An 18,881-nucleotide genomic window follows, 5' to 3' on the forward strand; every position below is an offset into this window, starting at 1 on the left:
AGTTAAATCAGCTGCTACGCGATTTTCTTTAGAAGGCTCGAATAATTGAATGTTAAGAATTGTATTCAGACTTCATAGACAAATATGCCCCATTTCGAGAACGACTAATTGAAAGATATGGACACAGATATTAAACTGATTATTATTTTGTAGGCTTGTCATTTTGGCAGGTGTGACAATGGGAAATTTTTGTTTGAAAAATAACAAAATGGCGGACTTTTGACACATATCTTTTTTCAAAAATCCGCCATTTTCTCATTTTTCAAAAAAATTTGCCAATTGTAGCACCTGCCAAAATCCTGTTGACAAGCCACCTATCTTTTCTTAAAACGTTTACTTTGGTGCCACCCTACTACAAAAAATATGTAAAAAAAAAATTGTTTTTGTATATATTATGTATGTATTGTCAATAAAAACATATTATCAAATCAAAGCGATCGCATTTTATTTTCTTTAAAAAAAAATTCTTAAAAATATCTATAAAAAATGAGTATTTGACCAGACTACTTCCTCAAAATATATCATTATTTTTAAAACACGAAAAGCAAATTATTTAAAATACGAGGATACGAGGATGTGTTTACAGATGTATTCCGAAGTGACCCTGACTGAGAGGGGTTTGCGGGTAGCCACCTTTTGGTTGGTTGGCGCCTCTAGGTATTTATTGGGAATGGGAATAAGTGTACGTCCTTTCTTAGCCAAAGTAACGAATTATTTAAATAAGGAAGCTACAACTTTACTCCATCTTTCAGGCAGCAAAATTCGAGTTATTTTGACTTGATCCATTCATTAAGCCACTTTGCGATTCTCTCGTAAGAAGTGAACCGCTCTGCAATAAGGGCTGACTGCATTGATCGGAACAGATGGCAGTTCGAAGTTCAAAAAAGATGGCACCCTTCTGCTCCCACCAGATGCACAACATAACCTTTGAAGCATGAATATTTTTTTTTCGCTGTCGGTGGACCTGGTTCACCTGGTAGGCTGCAACATTTTCGACGCTTAGAGTTATCATAATGGATCCATTTTTCATCGCCAGTGACGATGCGATGCAGAAATCTTTTCTTTTATGACGTTCAAGAAGCATCTCACAAGTCACCAAACGTCTCTCGATATCCCTTTCTTTCAATAGATGTGGCACCCAGTTACCCAATTACCTGATTTCTGGACCATTCCCATCACGTGCAAACGTTTACCGACGTTTGATCTGTCTACATCCAACTCTTTAGACACATAATCAAGGGTTCGACATGAGTCTTTATCTAATAGCTGTACTAGTTCAGTATCTTCGAATTTTTCGGTGCCCCTTCACGATCTTTATCACTCGCGTCGAAAGTGCTTCCTTGGAAGCGTCGAAACCACTCTTTACAAGTTGTATTTGATGGAACGTGATTACCGTAAATATTTATGAATATAAGACACATTTCAGCTGCACTTTTCTTTAAAACGTAGTAATGAAGCATGGCTTCCCGTAAATGCTGTTTTTTCGGGACGAACGTAGACATTTTTGACGTCAGATAAAAAGAATCTTTACGCTTCAAACGAATGTCAACTACTGCGATCGAGACCTCACATATCCACCTTCAAATCACCGGTGTATTACTAGAGCGAACATAAAAATAGTATCAGCAGCAAAGATCCAGAAGGCGCATGATCTTCCACCAAAGCAACAACAAGTCAGACTTGAAAGAGTAAAGGAGTTGCTTCGCTTGCCATAAGGCGGTCAATTTCCGAACATTGTGTTTTCTGACGAGAAGATTTTTCAAATTGAGCAATTCGTAAACTCCCAGAATCATAGGGTTTATTTGAGCGACCGTTCATACGAGAATTTGAGTCATCGATTGTCCACCAGGAGGCAGCACCCGCCAAGGATAATGGTTTGAGCCGCTGTAACCGCAGATGAGCGGTCTCCAAAGGCGAAATATTATCCGAAAAGTATTCTGTAGGTTGCTTTGAAGTCGTGGGCAGCAAACCTTTTCTATGGCAGACCATGGACGTTTCAACAGGACTCGCCACCGTCTCACAAACCTTGAGTGAACCAAGAATGGCTAAAAAACAATGTTCCGAACTTCATAATGTCCACACAATGGCTCTCAAATTCACCAGACGCGCATCCGATGCATTATTTTGTTTGGGCCATTTTAAAGAGCAAGGTCCTTACTAAAAGATTCACTAGTCGCGAGGCACTGAAAAAAGCCATTGTCCGCGAGGGGACCAAAATACCTGCAAGTTACATTCGGACAGCTTGCGATTCGTTTCTGGACCGTCTCAAAGCCATAGTCAAGGCAAAAGGTGGTCATATCGAGCAAAAGTAAATTGATTTTTAATTTTGTATTATTTTCACTAATTTTTTACTTCGAATTGAATACAAGTAATTTTCCAAACTAAATGTTTGACCTTTTTAATTGGTTACACTTCGAGTGCCGGACCCTGTACATTCATCGTTTAGGCGAATGTGATGTTTTCGAAAATCATTTTCAATAGTCTTAAATTTCAAAGAAAACTCCCATTCCATTTTCAATTGCTTCTAATTTTTAATAACGTATTATTAACTAACTAATTTACTGATCATTAAAAAATCGGCTGCATCTAGTAATTCAATTTTAAGTGTCAGGTACTTGTGGGGATTATCAAAATTAAAAATATCAAACTGTCTGCGTTTAAAACGTGAATGCGTGATTTGTTATAGAATTAGATTTCGTTTTGAATAGAGAAAGAACTCTCCTTATTTTAACCACATTAAGCACTATTCCCATATATGTAAATATATGTACTACCTATAAGCTAAGGAATTTTATCTTTCAATATTTATTGAAGTTTTCTGTACTTTCGACAGATTATCCACTCAATAAGCTTAAAAATGCATTGTAATCGCAAGAAATATACGAAACGTGTTCTTCATTGTTGATCTTATTGAATAAAGAACTCAGTTTCCACACCGAAATTTCCCAATTTTCGGTGGGAAAATATTACTAATCACCATACAATACAATAAATTAAAAATATTGTAAAAAGTATCGACAACACTACCAATTTATACGCAACAACGATCCAACAATGCAAACAACAATATGAACAAAAGAGTGTGAATAAATTAAATATCACGATAAACACTTTGATTAACCCCTCCAACCGTACCAGCAACAGCAACAGCAGCATCATCATCATCCACGTCAAAACCATCATTACTAGCCGACAAAATCGACATAAACGGCATCAGTTCCACAATTGGCCAGGTTGATGTCTTTATTGAATTTGGGGATTGAGCAGAGCGCGTGGTGCTCACTTGGCAGCTAGCTTTACATTAGCCTTAACACATCACCAGCCAAAAGGGCAGCTGTATCGAATACGAGCATTGGGAAACAAAACAAAAAAAAAAAAAAACACAGAAAAGCTAAAGAAAATGAAAAATAAAAAGAAAAACGTGTGAAGCATAAATAAAAGCGTGAATTTCATTTGCATAGGAGAGTAATTGGGCAGAAAAGAGCACAATAGCAAAGAGCAAAGATAAGGCGACAAGAAATAAAGGCAACTAACTTACAAGTGTACATACGTATACAGATGTATACACATACGAACTCATGTAATCTCAAACGGTGGAAAGAAAAGTACAAATCATTCACAATTAAATATTAAGATGCATAATCATATCATATCACTATTGGTAATAATAGCAGATCAGATGATCATCACCAGCAGGCGAAAAGCACAAAACGTTCACAACTGGGAGTAATGAGCAATAATACCATAAAACTCTAATACCAATCAACGAAAATCGGAGATCTGAGATGCCTTTCAACTTTCAACAATACAACAGTAACACTAACACCAGCCAACACCCAACCACTGAGCGACGATCAACGAACGAATAAAGAAATCGGAGTACATACATACTTACACACACACACAAACACGTATAAATATGTATGTATATGCAAGGTGAAAGAAGAAAAAAATGTTGAAAAATTAATAAGCAATAAAATTGCCATGAAATTAATATTCCCATGAATCTCGTAAGTATCACGCTGTGCACATCAGCACAATATGCCGCAACCAACAACACTATCGCACAGTAAACGGGCAAAGAAGAACACCGAAAATCATACCGGCATACACACACACGCACACATCCTACGTACGCAGTACATCGTGCGGGCGAATGAGCTAGATGGAAGTGGAAAAACAAAAATTGAAGAGAAAAAACAAAAAAAAAAACAATGGATATGAGCCGACAAACCGACAGGAGAGGTACAATCACAGCTGGTAGGCAGGAGATGTTAACCATTGCCACTGCCACAATAAAAACTTTTGAACTACTTTATGACATTTTGAGCGAGGAGCTAACACATTCAGGACTGTCAAAAAAGAGGTAAGATATTTACGATCGGTTTAGTTTCAAGTGAATACACATCTTCAGCTGCAAGCTGTTAGGTGTCGGCAAACAAACCCAGAGTCAATGAACAGAATTCATAAATAAAAGGATTAAGGATCATGCCTACATGTTCTGTGGGTATTCACTGGCCTATGGTGGTGGATACCGTATAGCAGCGCGAAAGGTGTATTGGAAAGTGCTAATTGAATTCGTTAAAATTTCAATTTACTGTTACACCGCTAACATATCCAATATCACATGCAGTTGTTTTTCTTGATACCTTCTTTAAGAAAAGTATGGACCACATGGACCACATTTAATAAATGGTACTTCAAAAAAGGTCAAATGGTTCCAATCATTGCACCAAGTATTATAAGAGCGTTCAATGGAATGGAGTAAATTTTGTCAACACCCTTTAGGAAAATTAAATTTTTTGTTTTTAACTTAATTATTTTATGAAATTGTGTGGACATACATATACATATGTATATTGCATATTAGTGTGAGGAAAAAGACACCCATTATGTTTGCGTAAAATTTTTGCACAACTGGCTTAAAACTGCTTCATGTTTTTTAGCGCCTGTGCGATGGTATAACTAATAATATGCCGGACAACTTGGATTATTTCTGTAATTTTATCGACATTATCGACATTTTCTTTAACATCAAAAATGCCTGAACAGTATCGACACCATAAACACCATTCACACTTTCAAAGGCCTGGCTTGCATTTTCCCCTTCATCAAAGAAAAAATTTAAAATGTACCAACTGTACCAATGACTTCCGTTGTTAACACCCTGTAACTCACAACTGAATGGAACAAACAAAAAATAGCCAAATAATTTTCTTAGTCGAAAACGTCAGCTTGACAACGAGTATAAAATTTTTAAGTGTTGGATCGATTCATTACGAGACATCGATCACTACAACCATCTACCAAGAAAATAATGAATTTATTTTTTTGGGAATGCGTAGGTTCGAGTCTCCGTGCATGAAACACCAAAAGGATACAAACCATTTTTTTCTAATAGCAGTCACTCCTGGGCAGGTAATTCTACCTTCGAGTGTTATTCTTTCATGCAAAAAGCTCCTCATAAAAACCATCGGAGGAGGCATAAAACTCTAGGTCTCTCCATTTGAGCATAAACATCAAAAGGCACACAACAAATTGGGGAGGAGCTAGGTCAAACAACAAACAAACCGCCAATATACTGTTTGTATCCTGCAACTGTCTATTTCACAAGTGTCAAATATTATATATTTGACGTACAACACCATTTACAAAAACTATAAATCTTCCGATAGGGTTATTAAATTTTGCCACCTTATATAGAGGAGTGTACTCTCGTATACTTGCAGATAAATACATAATTGGCACCTACAGAAATCTTTTGATGGACAAGATTGTCCAAACTTTCCGTCCAGTTTTTAGTGCGCAACTTGATACTGGGCAGAGATACATACGGATTGCCCATATTCGACGGACCTATGTGGCAACCCTGTATCTTTTGACAGTGTTCTTAGAAGGCGCACTTTTCGCATTATTTAACGCACGTTGAGTTTTCACAATTGACTTCTTTTGTTGAATGTAAATTTCAAACATTTGGGAGCGCTCGCGTGGCGTGTACTGTTTCATGGTAAAAATCCGATGGACTGACGCTTCCAACGCGGTATGCCATTAAGCGGTCTGACGTCTCTGTCAAAAAATACAGGGCTGCCAGGGTCCGTCGAATATTAACAACTCTGTATGTATATAGTTTATGCCGCTATATCCACAGTGAGTTTCGAACCTCTAATTAATACTAATGTTTTGCCAGGGCCCTTAAAAGAACTACTTTCCGTTAGAGTATACTTACTTATTTTCCGTAGAGGTTTCATTTTGTCCTGAAAATATGTGTTTCATAAGGTAAAAGAAATAAGGTTAGTTAGTAACCTTAACTTCGGGAAATTGCGTTGGTACGTATAATAAACGCTTAGGAACTTATAGCTCAATATCAAATTCAATGAGAACTAGAGATATGAGCAACATCAAATATTTTTCCCGCCGTAGGGTATAGCCGTGTTATTGTTAAAAAACTTGTATCCAAATCTTCAACCCAGAGGGGTAGAATTCGCTCATACTATATATATTCCCAATCCCTTCACATCCTCTTATTATTTTTGGAAAAGGTTTCTGCATTTGACGACATTACACATGAAATGACATTACATTCCTACAGGTTTTGGTGTGATGGTGAGTTAAGAGTGACCCAAAATGTCATGGAAATAAACCAAAAAGTATGGTATTGTGGTGGCAATATCACAACTGTTTCAGATAGGAAAGACGACGATATTACACGTAAAAGCGAGGTGGAAGATCGGTGACAGTATAACACATGCTTATAATCCAAAGCGAAGACTCAAATATTTGTTGCTAAAACTTCGGTAATGAGCTGTTCAACGGCCTCTATCCAGCATAAAACATCAACGTAGAAGCTTGCGAGTTACCGACAACAATCTTTGGGCCATCGGTATAAATGATTTGCTGCACTACCATATGGAGTTGAGCAAGCATTCCCGACTGGAAATTAATACAGTGTAATCGAGGCAGCTTACAATAATATTAAAAAAAGGAAGGACATCAGGGGCTGGGTATCTCGTAAAATGTAAGGTCTAAGGCGGACTATTAGACTTAAATTTTAAGTTTTCGACTAAAAAAGTTAATCACATTAATTTTAAGTGTTTGTAGTGTTTTTTGAGAGCTACAATGATAGTACCAAATAAAAATATTTTTTTTTAATTTTTTTCCATTTCATACTTTTTTTATACTTTTTCCAATAAATGTGAATAATAAATCTAAATGAGCCCAATCAGCAAAAATGCGACCCAAGTGAAGGCCATTTGGCCAAGATCCTTACGTAAAATATTCAACGTAGTCGAAGGACAAAGGTCAACAAGGTGAGAATGACATTTCGGCGCCTTCTTCAACACTTCGCTCATCTTCGACTTCGCGAACAGATTTTTTTTTTTTTTTCAAAATGCCAAAACCTTACTGAACAGAAATTCGAAAACAGTTTGCCTTTCTCATATATTAAACCAGCTAAAAAAACGCACTATTCTTGGAAAATTGCTGAGTGTTCAAGTAATTAGTTCTTTCACTTTGAAAAAGGTGTTTTCGAGAAAAATGCGATTAAAGTAGTCAAGTAGCTTTGTGGCAAAATCGAGTTTTGAACTTGTAAAAACGATTTTGCACTACATGCCTAACTTTATATTTCCCTTAAGGTTCTAAATTTTTATTCAACCGAAAAACACGATATTTGCAAAATCTCATAGTGATGCTGCCCCATAACACTCACTTAGCACTGAATTGTGCCTAGAAAATGTAAAGAAAGGAAGTCAAAGCGCATTAATTTTTTAAATTCATTCAAGCCTTTTATTATTCTTAAGTATTTTGTCTGAAATACTAAATGCAGCCTCTTTAATTCAGTTATTTGTCTTCAAATTGGTCGGTAATTAAAAACCAAAACAAGTATTTTGCGGTTCAACTTTTTTGCCGTTACAGATTTGATCTGGCATCATAAGTGGCGTGCACATGGAGTTGGTTTACGGCGTTCGTCGGCATTATTGCTGCCGAAAGGTAAGCCAAAGCTCCTAACCGAAAATAATTAACAAGAATAGAATGAAGATATTTTTAAATTTTATTACGATAACAACCGCTGCCAGTTCATAAATCATATCGCTGTTGCTGTTCACGCGCATACTACCAAAGCAACACGGACTTGTTTCAGCCGAAATCACCGACATACTATAGCTGCCACTGCCACTGCCACTGCCGCTTCTGTCGTCGGCTGAGTCGCTACCACTGCACCAAGTTGTGGTCAAAACATAACATTGCCTTCATGCGCGACTTCGACTATGAGTGAATACGTTCGTTTTTGGCCGCTCAGCGGAAGGCATCCTATATCAACACATACACATGTATGGATACATTTGTATTGATCGCTTTATGCTGCCACTGCACAGATTCAATATTATAGGATTTTTATTATTATTATCATTATTATTAATAATTCGATTAAGCCATATGGTCATTTTTAGTCATACCCCTTACCTGCTGCTTTATCGCTGGACGTCTTATTTGTAACGCGTTTTCTTCATACTCGCCTCTGCTCTAACCCTTGTTGCTTTTGTTAATTTAATATTGATTTTAAAGTGTTGTTCAATTTAGAGCGGATTAAAAACGCTGTGCGGCTCCGAGAGATGTAGGACGTACGTAGCAGCGATTCGATTTGGTTATTCATGTTCGCGCTTTATTATGTTTTTGTTGTTTCATTTGTTTTTCTGTTCGTTTTCGTGTTAATGCACACCAGAACAATTTAATTATCATCATAAAATGAACTTCCTATACAGAAATTGATTTATTTTAATTTTGTGTATATTCAAACGTTTACGAATATCTCAGTTTGTACGTACCTTTGTATGTTTGTACGCCTTTGTGCATACCTAACTATAATTCGTGGTATCTGTTCTGATATGTGGAATTGAAATTGAAATGTTTATGCAGAATTTTTAAAATGGCCAAGTGATTTTTGGTCCAGTGGCATTCTCGTGATGCTACCTTGCGGTTTTCTGAGCGTGTGATCTATCCATCACCATTTTCTGCATTTGATTTGCCATAGGATGGGTTCCTCATTCGTTGATCTGCGCGTCGTTGCTGATGGTGTTTGGGCAGAATAATCTACAGATGATTTGGGGGCATTTGTTGTTGAAGAATTATAGCATCTGTGTGATGATGTCACAGACCAGCCATGTTTTGCTTCCGTACAACAATACGGACTTCACGCATGAGCCGAATATTCGCAGTTAAGTGCGCCTGGAGATTTGCGCACCCCCCATACTCTATGTATTCGCCCGAATGCGGTCCTTTCTTTGTTTAGCCAGCAGTTAACATGTTCATCTGCTCCACCATCTGCCGTGATGATGCAACCGAAGTAGCACAAGCTTTCGACAAATTACATCGGGCATCCATCAATCAATATGTGCCATGCGTTATTGTGGTTAACTCTCATAGCCTTGGTCTTGGTGATGTTGACCTCCAGTCCGACAGTGCGTGCCAGCGCAACTAGTCTATTCGCCTTCGCTTGCATGACAGAGAGTTTGTAAGAAAGGAGACAGATGTTATCGGCGAAGTCCAGATCCCCAAGATGTCTGGGGAAACTCCACACGATGCCTTTTTTGTACAGGGTCAGTTGGCTCATGACGTCATCAAGGACGATGGCGAAGAGAAGGGGTGACAGCGGACAACCTTGCCGTACGCCTGCGTTGGTAGTAAACAGATCGCTGATATCGCCTTTGTGAAGCTCTACCAGTTCAGAGTTCTCGTAGAGGGCTTTGATGAGGCAGATCATCTGGACGGCAAGTCACTTTCTACTCAGTGCCAGCCATATTGCGTATCGTTTAAAAGCGTCAAATGCTTTTTTTGATCGCGGCTACAATTTGTAGATGGTGTAAAGTAGGGGTATTCCTCGCCAGTTGCCACAGTCACGCAGGTCGCCTCCCTCGGGCAGCTTCACGATGATGCCTTTTGTCCAGGACGGAAACAGCTTTTCATTGCTCCAGGCTGCGGTGATGTGGGAATGACGAATTTCTGCTGATATTTGTGGGTCGGCAATCATTAGTTCAGGCTGTATGCCATCCTCGCCCGCAGCTTTGTTGAGCTTCAGTTTCTTAATTGCATCCTTAATCTTCGCTAGGCTGGTGCAGGATGTTGTTATTTTATTGCTGGTTGTTGTGCTACCCACTTCAAAGCTAGGTGTACCTCTAAAAACAATGTTGCTAGTTGTTTCAAAGTGATATTTCCATCTTGGATCGGAAGCTCACATTGCTAGTCGCTCGGCTACCGCGCCATGCTGTCGTCGCTGGCCTAAAAGTTATTTAGTTACGAAGCGTTATATTATATGTTGATATAAATAATTTTTGTGAGCGTGTAATTCTCAAAAGTTTTATTAGGTTTATTATTTAAAATGTATTGACTAGGTATTGTGGTTATCAGCTTAACATCTGATAGGTCCTCCATCGGAGGACAACAAATGTTAAACTGATTTTTGGAAATGGGCGGAGTGTTTTAGGGGCTTGCTCCTTCTCTGCCACGGGTTGACCCGGTATTGCAGTACCGCCGGGATTTCGGCTTTGAATAAATACAAGAAAAAATATACTAATACATTTAGCTTTGGTGGGAAGAGCCATAAATTTTTATATGAATACATGTAGACGAAAATGGAATTTTTTTTTTTGAAATTTGCATTGTAGGACATTTCTGATTATTTATTGAACAGTTTTTTGGTTTAGATACTGAAAGTCAGTTTAAGTGAATCGGTATAAATATTTCGTACATTAATTTTTGAAGTGAAAACTTCTTTAGAATCGTTGGGAGTGATTTGGGAAAAAGTGAAACGAATTACATATAAACGTAGCGACGAACTAAATAACTTTTAGGCCAACACCGACAGTATGGCGCGATTGCCGAGCGGCTAGCAATGTGAGCTTCCGATCCAAAATTCTTGGTTCGAATCACAAGAAATAAAATTTTTTTTTTTTTTGAAATTTGCATTGTAGGACATTTCTGATTATTTATTGAAAACAGTTTTTTGGATTTCAGCCTTGAATAAATACAAGAAAAAATATACTAATACATTTAGCTTTGGTGGGAAGAGACATAAATTTTTATATGAATACAAGTAGACGAAAATGGAAGAAATTTGTAAGTCTGTTTCTTCGGTCCGTTTGAGTATTTTTTTTGACAACATCGAAACCAAAGCATTTGTATCATATTTTATCTATCATAAGCCACTCGTATCATTTGTTGAAATTGAAAACATTGAGGATGAATAATGATAAAATGAAGAAAATAAAATATGAACTTTATAGCAATATTATAATGAACCTATAATTATCCCGCTCCTAATGCTGCTTTCGTCTTATTCTCTCTCAGTTTGTTTTACGGAAGGTTTCACTTCTATCAAGTCTAACCGTTAGACTGGTATTTTTTATTAGTCGAACCATCTTGATTTGACTGTAAATCTGCCTATGTCGTAAATTTTCTTTTCTGCAATTTCTTTCAAATAGGCCATCGACAATGAGAAATTATTTCTACGAGAATGCATTTAATTATTTATTCAATGAACAATTGAAAATTTTGTCAATATTTAGGAATTTATAAATTTAATTGAACCAAGATATATTATATTTTAAACAAAATATATAACAAAATATACATAAATACCCAAACTAAATATTACATTTGGAGGCCAATAAAATAATTGAAATCAAGTTTAAAATTTCTTTTGATATGATTTGTGACTGAAATGGAAATGTCAGCATTTTATTTGGATTTCCTGATTTAAATTCTACAAAGTTCATAGAAACTTAAAAACTGTTATTTGACGAATACGTCAACCGTATAAATTAGATTAGGTTAATGCTGGGCTGTTCCAGAAGCCCAGGGTGGAAATTAATAGCGTAGACAGACATGCCAATGTATTTGCAGCAAAATATTTTGAAAATATCGAAGACGTTCATTAATAAATGGGTGCAACGGTATACCGAATTTAAAAACGTTGACGAGTTCCCTGGACGAAGCCGGAAAAAAAATAATAATAAGATCACTGATTTATTTGTGATAAAGCCGAACTTATGATTGCGTGAAGCATACGTACTTTTCAAGAGTAGTCGTGTTAATGTTTTCAAAGACACGGTTCAAGTACGTTTACGTGCAGAAGACCTCAAATTCTGGAGCACGTTGAAAAACCGCAGCTCTCATTATTACGCATTGAAAAAATACTTGGATGAGCTAATGCAAATTCAGAACGGAGTTGGATGAACCACGAATGTATCACCTTTTTGCGCGAATAGCTGCACATGTCAGTCCTGGTATACTACTGGCAACTTATACGCACTGTTAAGCATCCAGTTAAGGTTGATGTTTGGGGCTGCTTCTCCGAAAAAGGATTTGGCCGTTTATTCGTGTTTATTGCCAATTTGAATGCAGTTTTGATAAATAAAATTTACGGAAAAGCATTATTACCGACAGTGGGCAGCTGCAAAGATGTTCGAAAGAATTAGCCAACTTGGATTTTACAAGAAGACTACGATCCCAAGCATCGAGGCCGAAGTTGTGTAGAGTGGAAACAGCAAAATCGAATTGAAATGTTGAATTGGCCTTCACAGTCGCCTGATGTGAGCCCTATTGAAAATGTTTCGGCTGGTTGGTGTCGATTACCTCAACAACTGACGTAGAAATTAACACCAAGATGCCTCGAAGATGTGAAGGCATTATAACTAATGGTGGTGACTATAGATTTTTTGAATATATTGGGTATAATAAAGCCAATATAAGCCCATACAATTCAGTCTGTTAGAATTGAATTGGTCAAATAATTTCTACATTGTGGCGGTCACGCTTCTATTAGACAGACTGTATTTAATTGGCGCTTACACCCTCTATTGGCGATTGGCCGAGCTCCTCCTCTTATTTGTGGTGTGTGTTTTTATATTTTTCCAGCCACGTGCAACCAGAAAACTAAGAAGGCGAAGCAAAAGCGTTGAGGTATCATCGCCCTCCAAGCAGCTGACTTAGCAAGTAATTAAAATTATATTGGGTATTGATTACAATCAGGCACTAATCAATGTAGAGGATTGCGACTTGATTAACCGGAGAAGCTTCTTTAGCCCTTTAGCGCATATGTGCCCAGTTTTGAAGTTTTGATTAAATTTTATTTCGAAATTAAGTATTATAAAATATTTTAAACTATTTTAATCCATCAAATATAAAAAAATGTCTATGATTTTGACATTTCTTATGACATTTCGAAATAACCTCACTTTTGTGCAAGTGGGTGAAAAATCAGAGTTGAAGTGCAAGTGATTCATTTTCAAAACACGATAACGGAGTAAAGCGTAAGCACTTTTTGACAAAAACAAAAAAAAATATTTTTGTGGAACCGATATACTAGTTTTTCTCGCCGGATATAATGTGTCCGCTTTTTAACTGTTTAAACTATTTAACCGTAAAAAAACGGACCAAAATATAAATTTTTTCATAATTTTATTATTTAATATTATTAATTACTAATTAGCTTTAACCCGCGGCACCGCTCGCGTAGGAGTAGTTTTGAGGGATTTAGGATATGTATATAAAAGAATTACAAACAATAATTTCATAGAAAATAATTTTTATTAATAACCATAATATTACAATACCCGAAATCCGTTGCTATGCCTCGTTGAATAAAATAAAAACAAACAATCAGAAACATTTCAAGCAAAATTATTTTTATTAATTTTCTATCTCAAACCGTTTTTGAACTTTGCATTTGGGTCATAGTTGAACAGCTTATACGGATTATGAAGTCGATAGTGTGCTATAAATAGTGGGAAATAGGAAAAACTAAGATTTTTTAGATTAAATTTAAGCAAATATTCGATTATTAGTGACGAATGAGAGTGGTGGCGGGGCCTGGGGGCTGTGAGAAAGGAGTTCCATCATAAAAACATGCCTATAACCTTCATTGGGTGAAAATATGAATGTATAAAAATTTTTACGTCATTTGGTGTTGTCGTTTCGTAGTGATGCGCGGACGACATACAGACATTCACCTTTATAGTATAGATTCAATAAAGCTATTTCTACCGTGAAACAATTTTTTTTCGACGTTGGTTTAATTCATGCAGTAAAGGGTTAACTGCCCATAGCAACATTGCATATCAAAGTTTCAGCTCTGAGTTTGCTGAGCAGACTTAGAATGTCTGTCTGTCCAAGACCAGACCACAGGTAAGTTAATAAGCCTCAAGGCCTCTACAAGAAGCCGTCTCGACATTTTCCTGCCTAACCTGTTCATCCCCTCAAAAGTTTCCTGCAATGCCTCAGTGTCCTGGTATGCATATTGGCTTACATAATAAAGACGTATTCATATGCGACTGAAAGGGCCAAACGATTGCTTATTGGACAGAAGATGAAAATTATCATATGTGATGTTGCTATAGTCCAAGCTTCTGTGCCATACAATCGGAAGCGCATAAAGGTAGACTTATAGACTGTAGGCTTTATGCGTCGAGGAGGAATTTAACTTCGCAGTTGCCTGAGCAAAATTAGTTCTTAGAAACTTTTTCCATTTTTAATATATATAACCCCTTCTTTTTATTATATAAAATCCACGCTTCACTTCAAATTGGATTGGCTGCTTGTGAGTTTCTTGAAGCAGCTGTTGATTCTTGGATTATAAAATCAAAATTTTTAGGGTCTTCAAAGGTTTGTAATGAGAACGAATTAGAATATATGGATATCGCTAACACTAATACCAAATGTGGGCACACGCGGTTAAATTTTGAACTTTTTCCATAAGGCAACAGATCAACACTTAATATTTGTTACTGTAATCCCTTAACCATATGTACGTTAACGAATCAGAGACGCACAGTAAACGCACTGATGTGTACAGAAATCTGAACAGATTGCTATAATTGAGTTTTCCCTGACCGCCTCGTTGCGGAATTCTCCTCCAGAGATCGCTGACACCAAATATCATAATAATGAAGTGTTTGGGGTGAGTGACTTTTAATTTACTTCAATCCTCACCGCAACTCAACTCCCCTGAGGGACATGCATACACCGACACCGTCGACTACACCGCAACAACTACAGATAATGCCAATAACAACAATGAAAATATTACAAACACGTTCATATGTATGTGTATATATGCATATATGTATGCATGTATGTGTGTGTACAAGAAATCATATTCGAGAACATACATAACTACATACATACATACCCTTATTGTTCATAGACATTTGTATGCATGTAAGCTGAAGGATGTTACACTTAAAATATTCCCCTCCTACAGCATCGCGCAAATCCGAAGGACGAGCTCAACCACCGTGAGCGCCTGCCGCGAAATGTCATTGTAAGCATTGAATAGCGGCTTGCACCATGTCCTACCAGTTTCAACCTATAAATGACAAGTGTTACGTCTGAATGGTTTCGTCTACGAAACCTAGCGAGAATGTACATGAGTATAGTAGGGTGATCGAGTTGATTTTTCAAAATCGGTTTTTACGGGGCATTCTAAGTTTTCTAAATTTGAGTGCATTTTATTTTTATTCAATTAGCAACAGTTATTCTTTGGAGCTTTATATTGAAACTAAAATGAGACACTTTGTTTAAGAATTTAAAAATAAGAACACTAATCATGAAAGAACTAAACTGCAAGTATGCGCAAGCTTTCTGTTTTGATTAGCTTAAAATTTGACAAGTAAAACAAAGTGGCGCAAAATTAATCATCCAATTTTGTTTCTCAATAACTTTTTCATGAAATAAAAAAAATTATTTTTATTGATGGAAATCTTAACTTCGACTTTTATGCGCTCCATTGTCTGTCTGTTTGTCTACTGCAGTTGTCTAGTTCTTAAGTGTCAAATATGATTGACATAGGACGCTATTTGCAACAATTTTAAAATTTTCGATAGTATGATTAATTTGCATTGTATCGGGTGTTTTTTTAGGTGCATGAGAACTATCGATACCGATAACTATAGTTTGTCAGCTGAGAATAGCAAACTGTGTTGATATTTCTGTTCACTAAGTTTTGGCAAGTCATCAGAAATCGCTTAACGCCAGAACAATGTTTCCGAATTGTGGAAATTTACATTGAAAAAAATAAATCTATTCCCAAAGCTCACAGAGCGATGTATCGAAGAACATGCCGAAATGTCGATTCGTCGTCGTTCTCAACCTGTTAGCCTTTGTCCTTCGACTGCATGGAAAATTGTACTGAAGGATCTTGGCTTATGTGTCAACAATTAAATACAGCTCGTGCAAGAATTGAAGCCAAATTACCATCGTTTTGCTAATTTCGATTTTTATTCAGATTTATAGGAAAAAGTAGTCAAAAATTGAAGTGCATCCCGACATATGCCGGATATTATTATACTATATATTCAAAAAATAAAGGGCATAAATTATCTACGACATTATAAGAACCCAAAAATTCATTCCAGCAATATTTCTATTTTGTATTATCATTTTAAGCTCTTAAGCTTTAAAAATAATAAAATACACCCGATATATTATTGAAAACAACAAAATATTATAAATCGCTATTTTGTAACTCATTCACATCCACTCATAGTAAAAATGTCATTCAATCACAACTGAAGCTAAGACAACCGGCATCGACTAACCCAATATGTAAAATTCCCAAAATGTCATTTAGTCGATCACCCTAGGATGTGTATGCGTATGTGTTATACGAGTACTGGTATGATTGTTTGACTGATGCAGCTTGTATATCATTAATTTGTTATACGCAGATTATCTATTTTTATTGTTATTAATAGACGACAATTTATTAACACAATAATAGTGAATTCGCGGCACAAAGAGCAAACAAATAAAGTGAAGATTTTCGGGAGAGCGGAGATTAGAAACAGGTTATAAAAACTTTCAGTTATGAATGATAAACTTAAAACAATTTAATAAGGCTATATTGTGCCTATGCAAATGCTTGTTTTAAATATGTATGCATACTTGTATAATTTTCATTAATTCTTGATTCCTTGTACGGTGTTATTAGCCATAATTATAATAAAAAACTTACGATATTGAGCTTGTATGGAAAGTGGTTCCTATGATCCAGATACATAGAAATTGGTTTTTAAAAAATTATTGATGATTAGTGATGAAAGCCTTTACTTGAACCTGTAAAATTATTTCTGTTAAGTGATAAAGATGAATTCGTCAAGTGGCTGCCGCCAATGTGGATACACATTCGCATTTTCCACGACTTTCCGCAAAATTTCCGGCGATAACTGCTCGCATTCCTGTCTAACTTTCTCCTTAAGGGCTGCGATTTTCTGAGGCTTGTTGGCATAAACCCACGACTTCAAGGAGGTATGAAGAAAGAAATCTGAGGAGCTTGCTGTCAAATCGCCAAAACGAGAGATTACGCGACCAGAACACGCTTCCTCACGCATACTCACCAAGCCAACCCCATCCAATTTCAGCAGTAGTAAGTCGTTTATCATGGCCCTGTAGCGTTCGCCAGTAACAGTGACCCTATTGCCGATGACATCTTCAAAAAAATACGACCCAATCATTTCTCCCGCGTGAACGCCACATCACAAGCGGAGTTTCAATGCCCTCAAAATGAAAATTTCGCGTATTGACGTAACCGCTTAAGAGGATTTGCGTTTCGTCGCTCATGATGTTTTTCGATGCAAAATGATTATCCGCGCTGTTGAAATTGAGAATGGCTTGATAGGAAACTCACACGCCACTGATAGTCATTATGTAGACTTTAAATGAGGCACTGTTTGAACGTTGTACGGAAGCAAGTGTAAGTTTTGTACTAAAATTCTCTGTAGGGTTCCTCTGGTGATGCTCAATTACGTGACCCGTCGTCTGGTTAATGTTTCTTTCTTCTCAGGTACATCGACAGCCACAGTCGCGGTGTTCTCGGCCGAATGACCAGTCCAGAGGCGGTCACACCCTGTAGTAAGTTCGAACTAAGGAGCAGAATGTTTGTGCAGTTGGCGAGACACGATTAGGAAATCGACGTCGATATTCACGCTAGGCCAACACTACAGATCGATTATTGGTCCAAAAAATAGACACAATTATTCCACGCCCTTGCGTAGAATAGGACTCCATTGCTTGTCTGTTTGTATACTGCAACTGTCTAGTTCAAAGTGTCAAATATGATTGACGTACGACGTCATTTGCAAAAATTATAACATTCTTCGATAGGGTGATTAGTTTTGCACCACCTTGCACAGAAGTATTATATTAATATGTCTGAGATCATTTATTATATGAATATTATATGAAGCCATAAGAAAGGTCGGCTAGTTTTCCCTTCGATTTCTGTAATATTCAAGTTGTGATTAGGGGAGATTAGGGGTCATGTAATTACAGACTTTTATGTAGTTTAGTTTGAAAAAATTGTTGATAAAATTTTTTTTGTGAAAAAAATGTTTACAAATAAGCTTTAGTCGCTTACGACAGGCATCCCTTACCTGGGGCAAATCCTAATGCCTTACCCGCTGGGGGTAGATATTAATGCTACAAATCGGAGAATGCAGATGGGCAGACCAGACAAGATACAAAGTTAGCAGAAAGTTAGAAAAAGGAAACGATTTTCCATTTCCTCTGTGAATGTCTTGCCTTACGGAAGGAAAGAATGTCAACCCTTAACAAACCACTGCTCATGAGTCTCGAACAACTGTCAGGCTTAGACATCAACAACCTAATAAGGTTCTTAAACAGCACTGGATATAGTCATACGAGTAGCGAGGATGTGGCAGCAAAATGGGGGGAAAGCGCTAGATGGATTCTGGATGAATCAACACACTAAGCAACCAACCACCAACATGCTGGGAGTAGTTAGAATCATATATCTCTGTAAGCTTTTCTTGAAATTTTTACGCAACATTTTGGAAATATGGTAATTCTTTCCCAAAATGTGACAAACAAGA

At 36.9% G+C, this 18,881-nt stretch overlaps 1 long non-coding RNA gene and 1 other non-coding gene across 2 annotated transcripts; one reads left to right on the plus strand and one right to left on the minus strand.

Moving 5' to 3' along the window:
- Positions 1-8,105: 8,105 nt before the first annotated feature.
- On the minus strand, positions 8,106-9,151 carry LOC129239545 (uncharacterized). The gene is made up of 3 exons (XR_008581860.1): positions 8,823-9,151; positions 8,461-8,751; positions 8,106-8,364 (listed from the first exon to the last, which is right to left on the minus strand). It is a non-coding gene; the product is annotated as an uncharacterized LOC129239545 (long non-coding RNA).
- Positions 9,152-10,345: 1,194 nt separating this feature from the next.
- Positions 10,346-10,546, plus strand: LOC129239864 (U2 spliceosomal RNA). Its single transcript, XR_008581968.1, has one exon. It is a non-coding gene; the product is annotated as a U2 spliceosomal RNA (small nuclear RNA).
- Positions 10,547-18,881: the final 8,335 nt, after the last annotated feature.

Source organism: Anastrepha obliqua, chromosome 2, assembly GCF_027943255.1.
Source record: "Anastrepha obliqua isolate idAnaObli1 chromosome 2, idAnaObli1_1.0, whole genome shotgun sequence".
NCBI classification, from domain to species: domain Eukaryota; kingdom Metazoa; phylum Arthropoda; class Insecta; order Diptera; family Tephritidae; genus Anastrepha; species Anastrepha obliqua.